This window comes from Hylaeus anthracinus, unplaced genomic scaffold (assembly GCF_026225885.1).
Source record: "Hylaeus anthracinus isolate JK02 unplaced genomic scaffold, UHH_iyHylAnth1.0_haploid 0, whole genome shotgun sequence".
Classification (NCBI taxonomy): Eukaryota; Metazoa; Arthropoda; class Insecta; order Hymenoptera; family Colletidae; genus Hylaeus; species Hylaeus anthracinus.
This window is the reverse complement of record NW_026533254.1, coordinates 1537316-1562032: the sequence shown is the minus strand read 5'-3', so window position 1 is coordinate 1562032 and position 24717 is coordinate 1537316. Positions and strand designations below refer to the sequence as shown.

Below are 24717 nucleotides of genomic sequence, written 5' to 3'. Positions count from 1 at the left end.
TCCTAGAAATTTTTTTATATTTACAGTTTATTCATAGGATGGTTAGTTTCGAATATAATAATTGAAAAGTTAGAAGTTCGATGGGAAAATTGAATTTTCGAAGAAAGGTCTTCCAAGTTTTCAATTTTTATTTCTGAAACTGTAAATATAAAAAGAGTTTCGTTTTGTCATTTTCCATAAGGTGATATTTTCTATAAAATTCGATTGTTCGACTATTGTTTTTTTTTTCTTTAAGAAAACACCAAAAAGGCATTCCAAGTTTTCAATTTTTATCTCTGAAACTGAAACTGTAAATATAAAAGAATTTCGTTTTTTCATTCTCTAGAAGGTGATATCTTTTTAAAATTCACAATATCTACACTTCTTAGAATTTCTAGTAAGAACCGTACAGCGGTAAAAGGGTTAAGAAATTGTCTGAGTTTGTCTTTATTTAAAAGATTTTGAAAAAAGGTCTTTAAGATTTTCTTTTTAAGTGGAACACAATTGGTATAGAATGTAGTCTACAAGTATATTGATATATCCGCCACAAATGCGTTGACAAGGAGTATTGTGCCAATAAAAAACAAAATTTTGAACCTCCTTTTAAGAAACCTTCTAAATATTTAAAGTTAATGTTTAACTTCAACGCGTTAACCCTTTGTGTAAAAATTCAGTTTTAACAGTTACTTTGTACGTGATTAATAGATTTGAATACAATTCCTCACGGGACTTTTATTTCTTTTTACAAATAATTAAAGGTTAAATATGAATGCTTAAAATATTATTTCATTCTAATAATTGAAAGCTAGATATACGTGAATAAGAAAGCAAATTATCATTTCTGTATAATTATTGTATTTACTTGTATTTAAATTACGTTATTTTACATTTGATGATATTCATTTTACAACGTACCGTGTCTCTCTGCTAAGAAAATTAAAATGTTCTGATGTCGCTGTATTGTGAATGTATGCGCGGACACATATTGCAGAGGCAGCTCATATCATGGATTCAAATCTGCATATTCCTGTTACATTCACAATTTTCTCGCTGAATACATTTTTAAGATACATGGGACGTGAAAGTATAATAACTTGTAAGTACTCGAAACTATAATAAGTCTAATTAACTCATTTGCTATTTTGAATATGAAAATATGTTGAACACAAAAATTAATGATCGCTTACATCTATGTGATTAGTAAGAGGTGGAAATTATTTTTTTCCAAGAAAATTATTTCTCTTTGAAATCAAATCATTATCTCTTAAAATAAAATAACAAATCTTTTTCTTCCTAAGTTAAGAATAGTTGAAAATTAAGGTTATTTTATTAACATATTACTCGATTATATTATATCTTACGGTACTTATTCTTCAAAGACGAGCGATTTCACGTTTCAAGTTAAATAAAACGATAATAGCAAAATTGTTTATTTGAGAAATTATTACTATTTAAATACTCGATGTATGGAAAACATGATGCATACAGACCTATCGAGTTTATCTCTAAACGAATTTATTCCGTGCTATCTAAAAGCAAATATCAACTATTTTGATTCTTCTGACGAAAAAACAATGTCTAAGAGAAATGATCACTACTCATTACGACATTATTCATTGTACGAAACTTTTTTGTTAAACGTATAATACTATAGTTGTTTACTACTTTCTCCAAGAAACGAGGTATCCTGTTTCTAGTGAAACGCCCAGTAGATTAGAATTTAAATCGTACGAAAATCAATAACATGCAACGAGGCTGGTGACAAAAAAGTGCTGAATACTTCAGCATTTTCGGGTGTTTTTCACGCATGAATATTTTTAGCCTCGAAGTAACCATGATGATTCTATTTGAATTGTAAAGAGTCCTCATGTATTTATTCAGACATTCGAGCCGGTAGATACGCAGTAACTAAATTTGTATTCAAACTAGTGAGATCAGTGAAAGTCTCGTATTTCCCCAAAAAAGAGTTAAAAGATTTGTTCTACGTATGGCGGACTAGAGATCATTGACATACAAATAAACCAAATGAAAAAGTTAAGCTACATAATAGTTTCGCACACTGTTAACAAAATTATATAAAATACGGTGCACTTAAATTTTTCATTTCATTTTACTTGCACCACTCTACGACTTTCAGTCCGTACTGTGCAAAATTCGTAGACCATTTACGAAAAATTACATTTTTTTACATTTTTATCGCTAAAGAAACCGTATAAAATTTGATTTAGCTTCTATTTTATTAAATTCAAAGAGGAATTTAGTATTAAATACTTCTTTTACCTTCGTGATACCGTCGAGCCTTTTTGAACGACTTGCATATAATTTTTTAATTATTTCATTCGAAATGTTTTGCTATTCAGTTTCTAATACCTTAAACAGTTCATCTGTACCTTTTTGATGTTTAATCATATTTAAACTGGAGCTTCCAGATAGCCGACTCATAACTTTTAATGTTTCACCCTCATATAGACATTTTAAACAATATTTTACAATTCTATTATATGTATATGCAGTACATTAGTATATATAGACTAATTATATTTCGCGCGCGTTCTTGAGTAAATGTACAATCATATTTATTTCATAGATTCATTTAAATGTAACGCAGGCCTAAGTAAAACTTTTGCACAGTACTGTACATAACACCAATAGGATTGGAGTTCGCCATTGCGTTTAAATAGAAAAAAGTATTCGATACTTTACCTTTCGAAATCAATTACCGATTAGAGATACTTCAAAATTTTATTTCTGTCAGTTTATGCGCAAGATACCTGACCCAACGTGACCATCTTAAACATCTTGCTATTTTTTATGACAGAGAAGAACCTTATTTATCCGAAACAAATTAATATTGCGGTAAAAGAAATTTTTAATGAGATAATTTTTGTTGAGATATAAAATTTATTAATGCTTGATTCGAGCCTGAATCAATATACACGATCAATAGGCGAATGCTCTCCGGTGAGCTGCGATAAACGCTGGTTTCCTATATCACGCCCGGCCCACAGCAACTTTGTTCGGTTTACGAGGAAACTTTGGTACTCGCAATTGGATATTTGCCTCGAAAAATCGAGGCAAACTTCGACTAAAAAAAAAAGACAAAAAAATGAAAAAGAAGCGAGGGAGAAAATTGGCCCGCGGTGCTTGAAGCGTGTCGGAAATTTATTGTCTATTTTACAGGGCGCTGGCCGTGCGGGTTCGCCGACGGATAAATTCGGACGTCCATTCGAATGGACGTGAGATTGTCGATAAGCCTGTCCATGGACATTAATCTGTGCGTGGCTACCGAAAGTGCACAAGAACTGGTCACCTGAACTCGACCTTTCGAATCATTCCCGCATTTGTATCCCTTCAACGTGTGCGTAACTGGGTAATTACGTCTTCTCACCGTACAAGAACACGTTACATTCATGTACAGTGACAATGGGAGCCCTAACGGTTTGTCAAGCCAAAAATAAACTTGATTAACCACTTAGCACCTTCGAGCTGTACGATAACTTCCTAATTCGTTTTCTACGAGGGTCATTCAAATATGAGCCGGATTTTTTCTACGCAACTTTATTAGTGATAGATATAAATACAAATGGAGTGCTTTATTTCTCTACGTACTTTTCTTATGATTCCATTTTTATGTTAGCTACATTTATTTATAAACCAAAATTTGCATCGTTGTTATTGGTAGGTTTTTGTAAGTTTAAATAGGATTAGATATATAATTATGTTATACATTATAATATATTATATACTTTTAATTTTATTATCTCCTATTTTAGCATTACGAGTTTTCGTATTTTCATTTAAAATACTCAAAGAGATTATTTATTTATTTATTTTTGCTGTTAGCTAGAGCAACGTGTATTTTGGCTGCAATCAGTTTGTCTGTGACGATTCCATTTTATAACCGATTTCGAAAAAGAAGGAGGTTACTCAATTCGACATGTATTTTTTTTTTTTTTTTTTATTTATGTAAGCTACATTTATCTATAAACCACCATTTGCATCGTTGTAGTCGGTACGTTTTTATAAGTTTAAATAGTATTAGATACATAATTATGTCACAATGCTGTATGAGTCTCGATATTTAATTCGTCCTTGCCCATCAGTAACTTTTTTATAGTGTTTCGCAACATGTTACGAGGAATGAATATTTTATAGTAGCCTCATTAGAAAACGACAGTGGTGTGCAATGGAGAGGGGACCAGAAAAAGTAATTGCATTTTGAAAAAAGATAATGATCCATGTCGACGGTATCTGCATGGAATAATTCACTGCGAGCATATCCAACACATTGAATCCATCAACCCTGATGTTTACTCAAAGGTATCTATTAGAGTATTTGAATGCCTTCAATGAACCGGATGCAAATCATCATAACATTTATATACAGAGCAAATATTTGATCATTCATTGCCGACTTTTTATAGCTCCCTAGGTATTTCATCGTACTAAGATATCGTTTCCACTGTAACAACATTATATTTCCAAGACGTTAAAATATAAGATAGCTTGTATTAACTTCGAATAGTTTCTTTATATGTAAAAAATAAATATAACATCCAAGTCGAGGTACAGACCATGAAGACTGGCGCATATTGTTTCTATTCTTCCGATAAGCTGTTAAATGACCCAACAGTTATCAGTTTATCCAGATTATATCGGTTAGGAAATCTTAATCTTAATCTTAAAGAAACGCATTTTAAAAGGTTTCATAACCATTCAGCAACGATATATTGAAATCAATAGCTGGATGAACTTTCTTAATATTGCACGTACACTTCCGCGCGAATTTATAAAACACTCTTTGATCTTTCAAATAAATGAACCTTTTCCAGCACATACACAAAGATTTTATTGAAAATATTATTCGTGCATATTGTACGAATACTCGTTGTGTACCATTTGAGATGAAAATGATAGTTATATCCTGAATTAAATATTTACTCTTAATCTTTAATAGTGTCGATTTCTTTAACAAGAGAAACGTTATCTTGGTTCTCTAAATAATAATATTCATCTTAATTCGTATCTAACAATAAGTAATGTTACACAACTAATGCATTTCAATGAAACAAGCGTATACATAAGTCCGATGAAGCATTTTTATACATGCTTTTACTTTGCGCCTTGTGCGCCCTCGGCGTTGAAATGGCGGAGAATGAGACTTAATACTAGTGAATGTTGGCCAATTTCAATTAATTCAATCTTGTTAGTAACCAAGCGTGGCAATAATCACATCTATTGAAAGGTCCGACAATGAACACGTTGTTATGCGGCGTGTCCCAAACACAGTGTTAATATTTATAAATGTATACATTGAATAACTACTTCTTTATCGTACAGTTCAATACATTGTTCCGTAAAATTTAGACTAATTGTTATATTGATACATTTCATGTTATATATCAGTATTAAGTCATTTATATTTTTAATTCTACACACCCGCAGACTTCGATATTTTGTTTTGTCTTCATTTATTATATTTTTATTATTTTTATTTGATTAGGCTATTAAACCTCCTACAGGGTTATTAGCATCATGCTCATTACGGAGCATATTACCAACTAAATTATCCCTTTGCACTCGAGGCCTTTTTTTCTGGTACCTATCAGTAACTCGAGATGCTTTCTTAGCATTCTATTGTCACGAATGCTAAGCTTAGATTGACTTCGAAAATGAGATCTCTAATTTGAGATTTAAAAATCAGGTCACCTTTGCCTCAACGACAATCATTTTATTGATAATCTGAGTCCCAAAGAAATTAAACCTAAAGGAAACCTAGTGGTGAGTGAGAGTCACCTCTCGAGTTTAAAGGGTTAAAATTTAATCAAACAGTACACATTACAATATTAGACAGAACTTAATCTTAGATACAATTATTAAATGAGTACAGCATTATCTGATAGTAATTTAGAAACAATATATGACTTATGACGATAAACCATAAGATTTTAGAAACTTAACCCTTTGCACTCGAGAGGTGGTTCTCAGTCACCACTAGGTTTCACGCACCAAATCTACCAACAATAGTGTTTCTTTTGGTTCAGTTTCTTTGGAACTCCAAGTGTCAATAAAATGACAATCGGGTTACATCTTCAAAGTCAATCTAACAAACATAACATTCGTCTCAATAGAATGCTAATAAAGCGTCTCGAGTTGCTGGTATCTACCAGTAAAAAAGGCCTCGAGTAAAAGTGTTAATATTTTCACTTATGAAACTATGTTTACGGTAACATTTCTTGTCTAATCCATTCCTAATCCGATCATTTCTACAGTCACGAATACTTCATTATTTGGAGTATATTAACGAATGTTTATATCAAAGCAAATTGAAATCGACATCCTGTCTTTGACATCGTTCAAGTACGTCAAATGCATTATACACACGGAATTGGCGGATAAAAATGCGAATACATCATCAGCGGCCATTAATAAATTAATTAGCATACGAAAGGAATCCAAGACATGGTTAACGTTGAAGCTTTTTCACGAGAGTTTATGTAAACATGACTTCGTCATTGTAACCTTGGGGAAACTTGCTGAAGATCATAGCCTTGTAATCAGGTCTTATACTGTACCGTTAGTGACATCACATGTTATCGTATAACCATCAAGATGTTAGACAGGTTAGACCCCATTGACGTCATTGATTTATTCAGTATTAGGTAGCGTATATTTTACCAACGAAGAAAACTAAACAAACGGTGAGCTCCATACTTTTTCCTTCATCTGCAATCCCTGTGAAACGAGGTCAGATCGAAGTCCAATTCCATGTCGTCATGTATACACGATTCTGCTCTATATTCGCATTATGTTAGATTGTTAAACGTTGCAAGTTATTAATGATGATGATAAAAATGCAGAAGCTAGGTAATTAGTTCGCTTGGTTTCATGTTGCGCAGGTTTGCTACGTACGTCCATCGATAAATAAATCATTTGATACTGACAATTGATCGTTTTTTCGTGTTTATTTTTTAATGAACTTTGATTAACAGTGATATTTCATTTGGATGTAAGAACGCATGGTCATAAGTATTAGGACACCCCTTACAATTATAATAAATGTGATATTGATTGCAGGATAACATTTTTCATGCCTTCGTTCTCTAGGTTTGATTGAAATACATGTTCAACTGTAGATATTCATCATATATATGGTTGATTTATAACATTATTGTATTTTATTTATTGAAATAATGTGCTACATTATTACTAAGTGTAATTACGAATATTGTTTCCCAAGTACCATTTTACTCTTTCAATATTTTCTCATCGATAATGAACAAAACTTGAAATTAATTTTTTATTTTTACTTTATATTAAACCGATTTAACAACGGCATGCGTTTTATGTTTATATTTATATTATGTTAATGTTTTTTTTAAAAACTTTGTGCTAAGGGTTGTAGTCGAATAAAATTGTCTTTCTTTCCGTCATCTATCAAATAAATAAATGAATTGTAAGAGATACTTTTAATTAATAACAATACCTCTTTCGATGAGTTATTTGTCAGGATGTTTGATAAACTTGAGTAATACAATCATAACACATAAAGGGAGTTTCACGAAACAAATTAACAATACTTTAAACACTTTATTCTTACTATTTAATTCACATAAATCTCATGTAATCAAATTTCCAAATACAAGACACTCGTCAATTCCAAAAAACATCCGAAAAATGCAAACACATTATGCATATATATTTATATCATTATACAAACATTATACAAATGCACACGTATTAAGCATACCTTACAGAATAAATAAAATTTAAAAATGCTTTTCCGACAGATCTCGGTAACATTTCGACAAGTCGTATCTGCGATCGCTTCCAGGACATTCGGTTGATATGGCGAAGAATGAAGAGCTCGACAAGAAGGAAAGGAAAGGAAACGCGTGCTGCTGTGTCGTTCTGAAACTGTCGAACACGACAAGAGCAATTCAAGCTCCACGAAAAACTTGCTTATAGAATATCAGCTCCGTTCCAGTCGGCGTTATCTTGAATTCCTGTCATTGTTTCCCTGATTCCCGCACGAGGTAGATCTATAATTACAAACGTGCACGGCAGAGAGTGGTGCGATTCAATACCCAAGGCGAAGCCGCGATCGTATCTCTCGCTTTAGGTATATGTAGTGTCCACCACCTAACGCATACCGCTCCGAGATTTACTCCGTAACAGAACCGATCGACACTGACATAATTAGCCCATAGCAAGTCAAATAATGGTAGCACGCTAGGCACATTCTGGACACTGCAACAATGAAAACCATGATTGATTAGTTTCACTCTTCGACTTCAAAAGAGAATCATCTCCCCTAATTTTCGTGAAACTTCAAAATATTACGACAGATAGGGATCATTCCACGCGAAATCAGACACTAAATGGAGCAACATCTCAGATTTCATGCAGATTTTTCGAAATTTCCCGGATGGAGTATTGGATATTTTTTCTTTGGTAGCTGTATATTATCTTTTGCGAATTTCTGAGCGTTACGATAAACATTGGCGAAGTTGATATTTTGCTTAGTAATGACCCAATCAGTTGATTAATATAGCAAGTCTACTACCTGACACACATCCTTATGATTATTTCACTTCTGAAGATAAACAGTTTCATTTTAATTACTTCTTCTAGTCTTGCGAAAATACAAAATGTTACAATAGATAGAGGTAAAGTTAGTATTTAGGTCAAGGGATTTTTTTTCATGTAGTTCTACTTAGGTAAGATCCGTATGGTAAGTAGGAATAATATTTTCGTTATAATTGCATCATTGCATTAATTGCAAACGAAACTACAGGAAAGTGTATGCAGTTGTTTGCAAATGCAAAAATATATAAAATATCGACAATAAAATACATGTAGTATTTTTCAATTTTTTATTTGTATATGTAAAAATACAACAACGATAGGGAAATGTACGGTAGATAGGGAACATTCCACGCGAAATCGGACACTAAATGAAGCAACATCTCAGATTTTATGCAAATTTGCTTAAAATGATACTTAAACGTGCCTCAAAGGATTTTTCAAAATTTTAGAGATAGAGAGGATGTTTGCATTTAGAGCAAGAAATGATTTTCGTGTATTTCTACTTGGGGAATATATTTATTTTTTCTTTGACAACTTTTTCTTATCTTTTGTGAATTTCTTACCAATCTTACTGTTACGTGGGACGAGATTCCCGCGTCACAGTTTTATTTTTAAATTTTAATTTTTGTACTATTGAAAATTATCGAAGTTCAATGGGTAAAGTAATTTTAACAATAATATATACAATATCTTACTTGCCTATCGACAAGGTCAGCTCCTTGTCACTACAGTCCCGTATGGGCCCTGACTCGTGTGTGAATTTATAAATCTAATCTGGATAAAATTTTAGGATTCGAGCGGATTTAAGAATTTAAACTATGAAAACAGCCTTCTGCTATAACAAGACTACCGTATTTAATTAATAGAACTTTTACAGTTTTAATATAATGGCAGAACAATTGAGAATAATATAAGTTTTATTATAATAATTTGCCTTGCGAATTATGCCCAAAATACAAAATACAAATTTACAAATTTTCTCATACAATTAGATGCGATGTTTCATTCTTTCGTTCTTATTTTACAAGAATGTACACACATACACTTATATAAAATTGTCGGAATAATTATACAATAAATGATAACCAATTAGGTACCACCCGAGAACATCAATGAGGGATTATACCCGGAAACGAAATATCATTTTTGATATTTCGAGTGGTCACAATCGTATGAAGATACATATAACAATATTGTGTTGGAGCAAACACTAACCACCAAGATTTACTGTAAAGGTTATCGGTGTATCGAAACGCCTGGATGTTGGTCGTCGGATGTCCTGGACAGGGGAGAAGCACACACAGACACGTTAAAAATTATGAATTATGGAATAAACGGATAATTAACACTTGAGACAAAAAAATGAAAAACAATTGATTTAAACTTAAAACATTTTAGATGAATTTAATAATTAAGAAACATTTAAGAGTGAAGTTAGGTTGTTTTACGAGGAATTGAGTCCTTGCCTACCACTCACTTTTCACAATGAATTTAACCGGTAAAGCAACTCTGCTCTAAATAATTCGCTCGGACTTGCTCGCGCTCGATGCGCCAGTACGATGAGAAGTGTTTTTGACTTCGCTATTCCGAGCGCAATTCGGTTCGAGATTTACAAAAATGCTTGCGCTGCACTCTCGGAGGTGCCGAATCAGAGTGCAGCCCTAACGACAGTGAGTTCTAATTGGTTAGACTCCTAGGCTGACTAAGGTGTTTGTGTGCTCAGCCCAGATCCTAGGACTTCTATGCTGTTTATACAATCCAATTCAAGAGTTTTAATTTCGCGGATAGCATGCGGTCGGTCAGCAGGAGCGAAAAAGAAGGAAGATCAAAGCGCTGCGCTAGGTTTCGCGACGCCCTGTATTGTGGTGTGAGGTGTTACGCAAGCTGCTCATCTCAAAAACGTGATTTCTGGCGGTTCGCGACGGAAGTTCGGCGTGCAATTTAAAACGATCTGGCATGAAGAGAATTCTTATCTATTTTGATAATGCTAATAATTGACATATAACAGCAACGCGTCATACTATCATTTTTACAATACTATGATCTTTTACAAGATTTACCCGCGGCGCGGCGTTGCCAGCAGAGTGAAAGTGCCGTGACGACGTTGATTTCAAGGAGGGAATGTGTATTCTTTCCCATAACGAATTTAGCAAACTACCGTCAAAAGCTAGGTTTGTGTTCGATTAGAACGAATTCGGGATGGTAAACCATCTCGAACACATTCCTGCCGACAAAATCAAAAACAAAATTAAAATTAAAATTGTCGACACGTAACATTACCAATCTTGCAATCTATTTGACGTTATCAAAGTCATAGCAGTTTAGATCTGTAATAATTAATGACAAATTTATGAATCACAGAAGCGAGAGAAAATATTACTTCTTTTAGTTCAAATTGATTGTGACACAATTTCAATTTCAAATTAAAATCATCCAAGTAAATATGTATTCACGTATATATTATAATAATTGATGGGAACAAACAATTAAATTGAGGGAAGAAACAATAGAAAATATCTCAAGTTATCACAACTATAATAAAGATCTTTATTTTTTCACATATTCAAAGAATGATTACTAAGAGTACCTACATCGTTCCCTTCTAGAGATATCACTTGATGCATGGATTAAATAGATACAAGTACATACATTACATATCTATGCATATTGACGTCTCAGCTTAATGATTTGGAATTAATGTGTAATTGTGTATCGATATTGATATTATATCGTTAAGGTTCTAAGAAGAGTTAAATGTTTCGTTTGAGATAAAAGCATATCGTTAGTTCATGAATAATTATTACATGATAGGTCAAATATGTGTTGTTCATATTAGAATATGCATATCAAGGAAGTTAGATTTTATATTTTTAGATCGATATCTTGATAATTGTATGAATCTCCGTAGCTTAAAAGATTGAATTCAGACTCATAGAATAAAATTTAAAAAAGGAAACATTTCTTATGCTAATTATGAATTCGCAGAAGATAAGAACGAAATAGAACTAGTTAGAATAGAGAAAAAGATCATTTTTAGAAGGTTGGTAATTACAGTAACCAAACGCGATTTTTGTTATTGCGATATCTAGATTGTACGTAGAGTGGCACCATTAATCGACTCGCTATCGACTAATTATACCAGTAATTACATCAGCGACGATCGGTCTTGCTCTGCAGAAAATTGAATATTGGAATGTTTTCAGGTGGTAAGCATTATAGGAATGAAAAACCTTTTCTAGAAAAAAATTTCAATTACATCTCCGTCCACAGAAAAAAGAAATATATTCAGAACTCTTGTAATTAGTCTGCGGTTGTTTATGCAAATTCATATTTTTCAAGATACAGATAAAAAATTGAAATTTACATAAAATGTCTTATCGTCTAAACAGTATAACGCGTATTTCATTGTCGATATTTTATATATTTTTGCATTTTCCCCACAACCATATAGATTTTCCTGTACTTTTATTTGCAACAAATCCAATGATGTAATTATAATGAAAATAAGTTGTGATGATTGATGGATATTATTTCTACTTACCATACGAATCTTCCCTAAGTAGAACTGCATGAAAATAATTTCTTGACCTAAATAGTAACTTTACCTCTATCTATCATAATATTTTCAATTTTCACGCAAGTAGAGGAGGTTACACAAGAGAAAATGATTCACTTTTGAAGTCGGAGAGTGAAACTAATCAATCACGGTTTTCATCGTTGTAGTGTCTAGCATGGTACCCTTATAGGAAGTGAAAAATACTTGTTATATAACCATTGTAGTTTTTATGAAATATATACCCTGAGACAAGTTGTTGCTTTCAAGCGCGCACTACCCTACTGGAAAAAATAGCATGCGGTTGGAAGAATTATCGGGAGACAGTAGAAAACATCGTATAACGTATAACGTTTCCTCACGTGATATCGAACGCACACGGCTAAGTATATACAACATCCCTGAAGAATCCCATATGTTGTGCGCAATTTTTCCCGGCCTCGCAGCCATTTCTCTTATCGTACATGGAAAGGAAAATCGGCTAAAGGAGAAACGGAAGGAGAAAATGTGAGAAAAATGAAAAGAAAGGAAGCAGACACGAAGAAGAGGAAAATGAAAGGAAAGGGCGGTTTAAACGGACAGGAGAAAATTACCCGCGACTTATGACACCATTCCCAGCCTGCAGTCTTCTTATTATCAGCTACATTCTGCGCGTAAGCACATACATAATTGCAGCGTGCTTTCCAACATAAATTCGGTAGAATTGGTGGGGCAGCCACTTTGTGTGACAATGAATGCAAGATGAATTCATGGTACACTTGTTACTAATTTAAGAATGTAATTTAGACTTTGTTAACCCTTTGACGAGTACGGAGGCACCATTGTACGTGTACTCGGGGTTTGAGGAATACCACACAATAAACGAATTTTAATACTTTGAAAGTAAGTACTCAGCTGATACAGTACATTGTTTGAAATATTTTATCAAATAATAACATAACAAGTTTTCAGATTACATTTCCACTTAAAAATGAATATAATATACAATACATATAATATAATCATTAAATAAATAACATATATACAATTTCTTACTAGTTTGTGTATTAAAGTACGTAATCAAATATATATAAGAAATAAAATATTGTTCATGTTATGGAACAAAGTTTACTCATAAACCGTGTATTTTCGAAAAATGCTTACGCGTCAAAGGGTTAAGAACAATCAGAAGTAAGTAACTCGTTACAATTTAAGTTTAACACTCGAAAATAGTACAATAAATTCATTTAAAAATTTAGACTATCTCTTTTGATAAAGTAAGATCGATATTGCTGACAATTTTGTAAATATTATCCATTGCTATTTTACTTGCAAGTTCGTCTGAAACTCATCGTCTACAGAACATTTAGGGACAATATTGAAATAGTCTGTCGAGGGATTTGAGAAGCTATCCTGGAGGATCGAGTGAGATACATATTGTGTTGAACGTGAAGTTCTTGCATTGTAGTTCATGAAAAATAAAGCTATTCTATCTTAAGAATAAATGTTTATTTAATAACAGTGATAAAATCAATATTTCAAATCAAATAATTTAAAAATATATTTTTTTCATTAATTATGTTTTCTTTAGTTATTACTTGACAAGTTATTACTTGACAAGTTATTACTTGACAATAATCCCCAAGCTTCTGGATCAAAAAATTATAAATATTGATTGTATTCAAATAAAAATATACTGATACAATGTAATCGATATCATCGATCATTGAAAATATTTTACTGCACAAATGATTCTGCAGTGATCCGAATAAATGATAATCAGAGGGGCTATTCTGGTAAACGTGGATGAATGATCAAATACTTCGTCTGTATGTAAATGTTATGATGATTTGCATGTGGTTCATTGAAAGCATTCAGATACTCTAATACCTTTGAGTAAACATCGGGGTCGATGGATCGAATGTGTTGGATATGGTCGCAGTGAATTATTCCATGCAGGTACCGTCGACACGGATCATTATCTTTTTTTAGAATGGAAATACTTTTCCTGGTCCCCTCTCCATTGCACGCCACTGTCGTTTTCTAATGAGGCTACTATAAAATATTCATTCCTCGTAACATGCTACGAAACACTATAAAAAAAGTTATTGGTGAGCAAGGACGAATTACATATCGAGACTCATACAGCATTGTGACATAATTATGTATCTAATACTATTTAAACTTATAAAAACGTACCGACAACAACGATGCAAATGGTGGTTTATAAATAAATGTAGCTAACATAAATAAAAAAAAAATACATGTCGAATTGAGTAACCTCCTTCTTTTTCGAAGTCGGTTAAAAAATGGAATCGTCACAGACAAACTGATTGCAGCCAAAATCTCTTTGAGCATTTTAAATGAAAATACGAAAACTCCTAATGGTAAAATAGGAGATAATAAAATTAAAAGTAAATAAAGTTTTTCTTCTTATTATTTATTTTTGTCTGTACCAATTGATGTAACCTGATATTTTCTACAAAAATATATTAACCCTTTTGTGTTCAAGAATCATTATTCGAAGAGACATTTTGATTTTAACACACAAATATAATACACAAATTGTGTAAATTGGATGTATTCCATACTACTTGCATTTGATTAAGAAATATTCTACAGCCTATTTTGGGAAACTATTTACCAATTATCTGGACAACTATCTTTTACAGATATTTTTGAATCTATCAACCGTCAAATTTTCCTAATATGCTCGAGGAAAGAGCCTGTAAAAATCTCTGAATTGCATTGATCGATAATGACTACGTGCAATGGCAACCCCTAAAATCGACAACACGCGTACCGTATAAGCTTTTGAAAATTTCTGTTTACCAACGGTTCACTGTACCTACATTCCGACGTTAAACATCCAGCCTGTCATCCGCAGCATGCACGCAAACATGTGTCGTAATCAAAAATTGATTTCCCGCGATATACGTTACAACCACATATTACACTTTGAAGGCACTTCTATGCAGACGGTAACGTGCACATGCATCTGCGTCTATCCACGCACATACGTATAAATTGTACACGACGCGTGTGTATGTGTGTCAACTATAGCAGCCACCGTATCACGCAATGGGAATCGATATTGCCCGGTAGAATTTATGGTCTTACGCTGGCCGAATCATCGATTCGTGTAATGACCTCGTGTGGCACAACTTGCCTGGTAAATTAGACATTGCATGACAGGAGACAGTCACGCATGCCGAGCAGAAGACTCCCTATAACCATAAGTGTTCTGACTGGTGTTCGAGAGAATATCGCGAGGGTGTCCTAATCGTTGCGCAGAAATTGCTATATTCCCTTCATCTATACTTGCACATTAGGATATTAAGAGGGTGTTCTGTTCTGGTTTAACCAGTTCAAACAACCTATCGTTAGAATGTTTAAAATGTTTGAAAGTATTCGAAAATGTTATTATTAATATCCTTTAATTTAGCAGAAAATAACACTTTTTGTATGGTGATTTTTTGTAAGTAATAGCGAAATGGGCTTTTCAAATTATATTTCCATATTTCTGGACCATATAGGATTTTAATTGCATGAATTTTTGTAACTTTTCAGGAATATCATCATATTGGAATTGATTATAATCGATGTCCAGTGAATGAAAGTGTATTATTATTATTTTGGCAGGAGGATTTTACGAAATTTTAAAATTTACGAAATTGCAGAAGCGTTTATAAACAGTACTCAAAGCATATTTCGAAATTCGTGTCGTCAAATATGCCAATTATATGGGTGATGGGAACACACAAACATTTAAAGTTGTTCTCGACGATGTAAATAAATTAAAATGCGTAGATTTTACCCAAAACCAATGAAAGACCATTGGAGGTAGTGGTAATCCTTACTGCGTATATATTAAGAAATTTTCTCACAAAGTACATCTTTTACAAAATTTGTACTTTTCTCGAATTAATATTCCACGAAAAAATAATATTTGCGATAAATATTTAAAAATATATAGATATAAAGAGTCCCGAGAAAACGAAGCACTTGCGTTCTTTTTTACGCCTCGTTGCAATTACAATGGCAATTAATTGCGCAAACATTTCCGCCTAGCTAATTGCAGTGTATCGTTAGTGATGGTTAACTTTTAAGAATAACGCAGATTTCTTAGAGTAACTCTGTAAAATGACTTTATAAAGTAAATATACTTATGGTTTTTTTCGTGTGTAGAAACATTCTTATGTAACTACTCATTGTACTTTTAAACAAAAATGTTTGAAGGAGTTGTATTAGAAATTCGTCGTACATGTATATATTAATATTATTATGTAATTCATTTTCATTCACTGGACATCGTTTAACTAGCTCATAAATTTAACTCTTTGTTACACGATTCTTTAAAACCAATTTCAATATAATGAATATATTCAATATATTTTAATGTTGTTGAAAAAATTACAAAAATTCAAGCAATTTGTGAAGACCGATAGCAGGAAGGACTATCAGAGAGACGGGAGAGGCCCGGTGAGGGGATGAACCATTCCACCTGAGCGGGATGTAAGGATGAGTCAGTTGTGAATAGAACGACAAGCAACACACAGTGTACAAGTAAAATAAATAAATATATACAGAGGTATACAAGGGAACTATATTCATTATTACCACCCGTCATCACACAATTAAAATCCTATATGGTCCAAAAATATGGAAATATAATTTAAAAAATCCATTTCAGTATCACTTTTAAGAGATTACTGTTTATTTGCGAACAAAGTCACCGTACGATACATGTTACTTTCTGCTAAATTAAAAGATATTGGAATTCTTGAGAAGTACAGCAATTATGTAAATAGCTCATTTCGTCAATCACCTCAATTTAATTTTTATTTTTATTTATGATTATTCAATAATAATTAAACACTTTTCGTGGAATAATACTGCACTTATTTCGAAAATAATAATCAATTGCTTGTTACGATCAGCAAAAGAAACTAATTGTTTCAACTTCTTACGTTGAATAAGTCCAGAAACACATTTAACAGTGTCAAGAATGTTTCACAGAATGCGAATTTTGATCTGGGTCGGGACTAATGAATTTTAATATTCTGCGCCAATTTCTTGTCAGAGTCTATCGGTATGTATTCAATGCGTATAGATAATTGCATCAGTATCGCTAACATAAATTCCAATACGTTCTGCAGCAGTCTTAATTGTCATTTATCAAACGAATACCTGCAGAGTGTTATATCGGCCCGCGTGACAATTACTGAACGTACGGGGAAATTAAATGTTCATTCGATATTCCTGTCCATCCATTAATTACGTCCAACCAGCGGAACGTTACATCGTGTTATTGAGAGCTGTCGGCAGCTTCTACTTGACATTTTTGCGAGTTTTGTCAAATTGCTCTTTAAGTGTCGCGAGTAAACTGCGGATTTTATGCTCGTTTGCAGAATATATGCCTTCGTGCAAAATTTGATGATAATATTGTTATTTTATGACGTGACATTAAGAGTTCTCCAAAAAGGGACTTAGGATTTTGTTATTCAATAAAACATCAATTTGTTAGCGTAGGTGTGGTGGACATTTAATCTATATTATCTTTCATATATCTATTAGGTTGTCCCATAAGTTTTTTTCGTTTTATTAATAATTAATTCATACACAATATTTTATGTTTTATGTTACATTACTGAATTGTGCACGATTCATTTTGCTCAATTACTGTTACAACATGAATATTTATGAAATTAGATTGTCTATTTATATAAACACGACCACATAAAATAATTGAGTGCAATTCGTGAAAGAAACTTTCGGGTCAGCCTAATATTTTTATTTATATTAAAGATATCAGATGTATTGAATACCGTTTATATTTGATCAAAAACCAGTAGCTGCAACCTCTTTTGTAAAACCCTTTATTTTCTGCTTATGCGGAGCAAATGATTTTCGTGGTAACATACACAATAAACCCATAGAATCCAGTGTAATTATGAAATTATGTAACAGTACAACATTTTCATTATTTTTTAAAGTGATATTTTTACCTTTAGACCTTGCAATACTTCTACAAATAAATTCTAGTAAAAAAACAAAATTATTTGGTCAGTAATGTATCGAGTAACATTTAATAATCTCTTTTTTTAATGTCAGCTCAAGACAAAAATAATTGCCAAAACATTTTATAACGGTATACAAGTTTGAGATTTAATAGTCATCCTTGAAAAGAGCAATCGAATTCTAACAAGTGCTTTTGTTTGTCTTCACTGCCAACTAGGCTATCATTTTATTTTACAATTAGATATGAAACACTCGACATCCGAGTGACTAAATTAGACGCGATCCCAAATCGACAGAAATCAAAAAATTCTTAAATCCCTTTTTTGCATCGTCGACTCTAAGGATCGAATCTTTCCTCGAAAAGTGAAACACGTTCTTGTTAGTGGCGACAATTCATGCAACGCAACGATTTGCGTCAGCGTTTCCCTAACTATTTTAGTCACGAAACACTTTCCACTTCGCAATATATTTACGGAACGCGTACACTCTTTTATGGCTATTTTATTTTTAAATTGAAAATGCTTATATGCACTTTACCTTTAGATACAGTATAAAAAATAGTATTTTAATCTTAACTCAGTATGTATGTACATGTATGACCAAGAATGTAATGTAATAACGTAATTGTTTCTGTCATAAATTGTACAACTCGTATTAAAGTTTTGTTTCCTTTAAAGTAATATTCATGATTGAAAATGGCTACGAAATTTTAGCCGTAATGTGGTTTTAAAAATCAACACGTTTATTTGTTTGCACTGCTAAAAATGTTGGCATTTTATTCTACAATTAAATGCGAAACACTCGACATTCGAGTGGTCGCGGAATACATGAAATTCTGAAAATAAACAATACGAAGAGAACCATAGAAACCGAAAACGTTAATTCAAATAAATGATCTTGGAACACGTATAATTTTGAAATTGTAACTTTCGAGGTATCATCCTTTTTTCATGTCACATCGTTTAATTTTTGTGTGTTACCGTATAATAAACTTTTCCAAAGGGAGCTTTCAATAAACAATTAAACCTCATTATTTTTGACATTCAGTTGTAGTTATCTGTACTTTTATCTAAAATAAGAAAAAAATTTGGTATATCCCATACTATTTGTGTTTAATTAAAGAACATGATCCTAAAGCTCCTTTTAAAAAAGTCTTTACATATTTCTATTTACTTATTGCTGTGGTTTAAGTGCGGCATTACGAAAGAATTTCGTGTCACTTTATCTGAAATATTGTTAAAAATGTTTAAAACTTTGTACTTAGACTTTTTCTCCGTTTATCTCTAAACGGTTGCGTGTTAAGATCAATGAAACGTGAACTCACATGCAATTGAAATAGTCTAAATTGCACCAGCTAGATCTTCCGTACACTAAGAGAGAGGCACTCTTCGAATGGAAAGAATTAAAATAAAATAATACTATATAACACCATTGTTTTACCATAAGCATTGTTTGCACGAAAAGTCATAAATCATTCGATTGTTTTGACTAAAAAGAGTGAGTAAACTCATGGATTCTATACACATCTATCCAACTTCCTATGTGGTCTCGTTATGAAGATGATAATGGCAGTTTATATGAAAAACAAGAGTCTTTTTTCTATTATTCACTTCACTTTCTATTAATACTCTATTATTCTATTATTCAGTCTTCCAAAGATAGCGATTACGAAGGTGACGAGTCTTCCTAAGTTTGCGAACTTTATAACTTCCTAACCTTGTAAACTTGTTGAGTTTTCTTCTTCTATTTCGCAACTTAAACCAATTTTACAACAATTATGCTAATGGTTACCATTTTGTTCAGCTGTTCGATGCAGCCTCGCTAATAAAGCTAAACAATATGCATGATTGTGATTGAGCTTTCTTTATCTCGAAATAGTACTCGCATAGTAGCACAAGTTGCAAGCTTTTGAACGGTGTCTAATCCGTAAGAATGAGGCACGTTCCGAGTACGCGAAGAATTCGTACGATTGAACCTGTCGAAACTGTCCCCCGTTTCCTCTACGTACCCACTATTCGTCTGTTGCGTTGTTCTCTCGTCGACCAGGCTCGATTCGCGCACACGTGACCGCCGCTAGCCAGTGGTCTCGTTAGGCTACGACTTTCGTTAATCACGATAAACGGGCAGCCGTGTGCGCCATATATCCTGCGGGCGAATATTCGTGTTGCACGGCGTTCACAAGGTGTACACCATGGCGGACGAGCGGAACGTCAGAATTCACTCTCGTTACCGAACTTTGTACCGTTCCCAGCGGCACTGAACACTATCCCGTAAGCCGTAAGATAGCCCCAGCGTTTTAGCGGCAATCCAATTTGCCGCGATCGATGCGACGGCAGCCACGTTCGTGTCGAGGCTGAGCTTTCCACCCGTAACCCTGTCCCGTTGCGCTCAAAATCTTTTGGGAACGGATCAACTCGTCGAGAGTACCGGGACGCGCCGAACTTGCTGCCGGTGGATTGGGACACATCGATGGAAAGCGAGACGCGTCGAATCGATTCGAACCCGGAACCGAAACGTTTGTATCGGTGCGAATACGTATTCTTCGACTGCTTTAGAGCAATCAAAAAAAACAACACACACACACACTAGAAGTGTATAAAGAATTCTTCGATAAATCATCAGCCTTGCAACATTTGGACAGAAGACGATCGATATTCTTAACAGACTTGGGATAGGGCACACCAAATTAACACATTCTCACATACGAGATTTTTCAAATAAAATATTCCATATAGATAGAATAGATGTTATACTAGTATAAATATTTATTAGGAATGATAGGTAATTCATAATATGAATGGTCCATAGGTGGATGTTGTTGTAATCATTCAAGAGATGATTGAGGGTATTTAAATATAATTGTTCGTTTTGAAACAAATCTTTCTATAATGATAAAAATAAATGAAATTAATCTATTTAACCTTTTCAGGACCATTTTTTTTGTTATTATCAATTTTTTGTTCTTTTTAATATTGACAGTAATTACAATTATAAAAAATTAAACGTCCATATATATGGCCAGGGGCGTGAAGAGGTTAATGAAATAATAGCTCCAATTGATAATAAAATATTTCAACAGTAATAATGTGGTATTTCTATACCACATATGTCAAAATATTAAACACGTATTTTTTTGATAGCCGCTGATATTCGAATACCTATTTAATTACATTTCTGTAAATAGTAACAGAAGTAGAAGAAAGTGTTAAATACAAAAAAAAGTTTGATTTTTAACGAACAACAACATATATCAATTCTATCAATTTATTTATGAAGAATTATTATATATATATATAGATATAGATATAGATATATAGATAGATATTTATTTCGGTTTTTCAGACAAGAAATGGACATCCTCTACACATGCTAATCCTAATATTAATAATACTTAACCTACTAATACATCATTTAAACATACTACAAACATACTGTTTAATATATAATTTGATATATATTCATCAGTTTACTTTTATCAATTTAACATAATAATAAACGGAAAGAAATCTGTGATAGATCGTTTCAATTCATTTCTAGGGAACAGATAAAAATGGATAAAATTAGGTATATCGCTCTAATAAAATTCATCTCAATGGAGGGAATTAAACCCACCGAGATTCACCAGCACTCGAGCAAAGGTGGTGAAGATACTGGTTCATCATTTTCAACGATTTCTGAATGGATGGAACTCTTCAGGCGAGGCAGGGAGTCGTTAGAAAATGATCCTCGCAACGGTAGACCAAACGAAGCCATCCACCAAGAAATGGTGAAGAAAGTTGAAGATCTCATTGAAGATCTCGTTGAAAAAAATCACGGATACAGCGGATAATTTTCTATTATCCTTAACATTCCGCCAGAAAGTGTCCTCTCAATATTACACGAAAGATTAAACGCGATCAAGTTAATTAATAATATCGTAACGTAAATTCAACAAATAATCAAGTTTTTAGAACTGTTGTAATTAATTATTAAAATACGTTTCTGATTAGTCAAAAGTGATCAACTATTCTACAATATAAGTATATATTATTTTGATTTACATTGTGTTGAAAGTCTTGGACGGCTTGATTACGAAAATGCTCAGTTTTTGTACTAAGGCAAGCAAAAGTTTCGAGCAGGATTAATGCAAAGGATTTAAATATATCGAAGTCGGCTTATTCTTTGAAGAAGCAAGTAATGAAAGACTTGAAAACTTCTATTCTATTCTATTATCAATTTATGAGATCCGTAATAATTTTAGCAATTATTGCTTTATGGAATTCTTTTAATATATGAACTTTCTACATAAAACCTACTTCAGATATTGGAAAATTATTCTGCACTTAAATAGAAAAGTGTATAAACGTAAAAGTAATACAATATCGGAAACTAATAAACAATATTGAGTAAAGATGACCAAAGGTAAATATAAATATTATATATAACAGAGATAAAAATTATGTATTAGTCTAGATGATCAGTGTATTAACAGAAAGAGATTGTACTAAATATTTTTATTTACATCTCTAATTTAAAGTCACTGATTTCAAAGTTTATTTCAACACGATTTATATAATTATAAAAATTGAATGAGTAAGTAAATTTAAAGATAAATAAACATGTGTTATTATACCTAAAATATCTAAAATCAAGTTAACCGCATCTTGTAAATCTGGTTCCAAAGTTTTCTTATTTGTCACAAATACCGAAACCAATCGCTAACGACCTAGAATTCAAAAGAAGAAACTTATCCTACTTATACATATATAATATTATTATACTATAACAATAACTGTAAACATAGGTTTATGCAAAATTTTCTTTCCATCTTTTGTGATGACTGCTAGATCAATAGCAATTTTTTATTTATTCATTTATTTATTGTCGCATCAACTTGTAAGCCTTTAGCGACCACTGTGAGTTCCAAGTTTCATATTTATATACATACGTGAGTCATAATATAATTAAAACAACTACGGAATGTTAGAATAACTAATTCTTACATCTAACAATAATTATAAACACTATTTACCATTAAACGTATATTTTAGAAGGTTGTAATGTCTTGTTTCGACTATTTGTATCAAACAAGAAAAATTTCTTTTACTCTTTAAGGCAGAAAGAAGGATTGTGTGAAAGGTAAAGTCTGGACTCGTGTACACACCCATGGAACTAATTCCCAAAGATGGCTTTAAGTAAATCCGACTGGCTCTCGAGTCCCTACTACCAAACACTAAAGAACCTAAGAGATTTAATCGGCAACGTACATCCTCGTTGCACCGAATCGGATGTTAGTCTCCGCGCAAGGTACACACCATTAAAAGAACTGATCACTCACGTTCGACTGGAAGTAACTCCACTGGATATGTGTGTCGATCCACCGCGTCGCGTCGTCCTGTCGCGAACTCGCAACCGCGGAACTTCAACTCGACGTGCACTCTGGTTCCTTCGACGAGCACTTTATCTCCACCTTTCGATGCCCTTCCGCGTTAAACGCAACTGGAAGATGCTCTCCCCGAGCGTTTAACACGAACTCCGTTCGCACTACCGGCAACCTTCGCGGGAAACACGTGGCGATCTTTCGGGATCCTGGCGATCCCACGTGATCGAATTCGCGGTAACCGGTCGCAGCCACGATCGATCGCGGTCGAGGTGTCACTGGTTCGGCACTGGCGAACATCCTCGCAATTTATAAAGCCTCGTCCGCTCTCTGACTTCGCGCGGTGTCGTCCGGCTCGTTATTATTCCCCTGCCAGCAAGCCTGATTTCCCCCGCCAGACCCAGTGGAACCTAACATTCCACCCACCGTGTTACACGCTCGCTCGGAACTGGACAAATCTTACAAGGATCGTCACGCGATTAACAGCCTCTGATTTTACGGATTAAACTTGGCACACGGTGGTGCGCGATAAGAGGGAGGAAATGAAAGCTTTAATCCCTTACCTTACAACATACTTTCGAACAAGCGTACTTGTACTACGTGTGCAGACAATTTTATTTATGGAAACTCTGCGCAGAGTTGTCACAGAATGAAAATAATGTATTTCAGTTTTTATTGAACATGTTTTTATAAATGTGGGCGCTATTTCGTTTGTGAGGATTGATCAAGTAATGATAATGGTAAATAGAGATTGAATTTTTGTATAGGGAGTAAAAATTGCACACTATCGGATGCTGGTATCTCTTTGACTAACAACTAAATGAAGAAAAAAAGAAAAGAATTTTCTTGATTCAGTGGAAATTATTACTAGCAAAATAAACAAACTATTTGAAGTCTTGTTAATATTTTTCATTTTTTTTATAATAATTACCTGTCTTTAAATCTGTGATAGTTTTCGAATCACTCAGGTAAATATAGAGACAAATTAAACCGTACAGCTTAACTTCCTTTTGCAGATTTGTTCGATATCTACAATAAAACAATTTTAGATAGAAGTAATGGAAGAAAATGCGTAAATATTATAATATATTTTGTTTACAAGTAAGAAGATATAATTTCGAAACATTTATGTCTCGAATACGTATACGTCTCGAGGACGTATATGTACGCCCTTCGCAGACAAAGGGTTAATTTAGGTTACCTATTAGGATTAATAATAGGTAGAACTAACTATTTT

The 24717-nt window shown here is 33.1% G+C and overlaps 2 protein-coding genes across 3 annotated transcripts in view; one reads left to right on the top strand and one right to left on the bottom strand.

The window, feature by feature from the left end:
- The window catches only part of LOC128888993 (nipped-B-like protein B), a 92337-nt gene extending 68571 nt beyond the window's left edge, over window positions 1-23766 (bottom strand). The window contains exon 1 of one of the 2 annotated variants that reach the window (XM_054146464.1): window positions 23439-23766. The gene's annotated coding sequence lies outside the window, so the exon portion shown is untranslated. Of the gene's footprint in view, window positions 1-20129; window positions 20340-23438 lie in introns of those variants that run through there. The other variant, XM_054146543.1, reaches the window with a different exon arrangement.
- Window positions 1-24717, top strand: part of LOC128893825 (uncharacterized) — a 192773-nt gene that overhangs the window by 109950 nt on the left and 58106 nt on the right. The gene's annotated exons all lie outside the window — the stretch shown is intronic.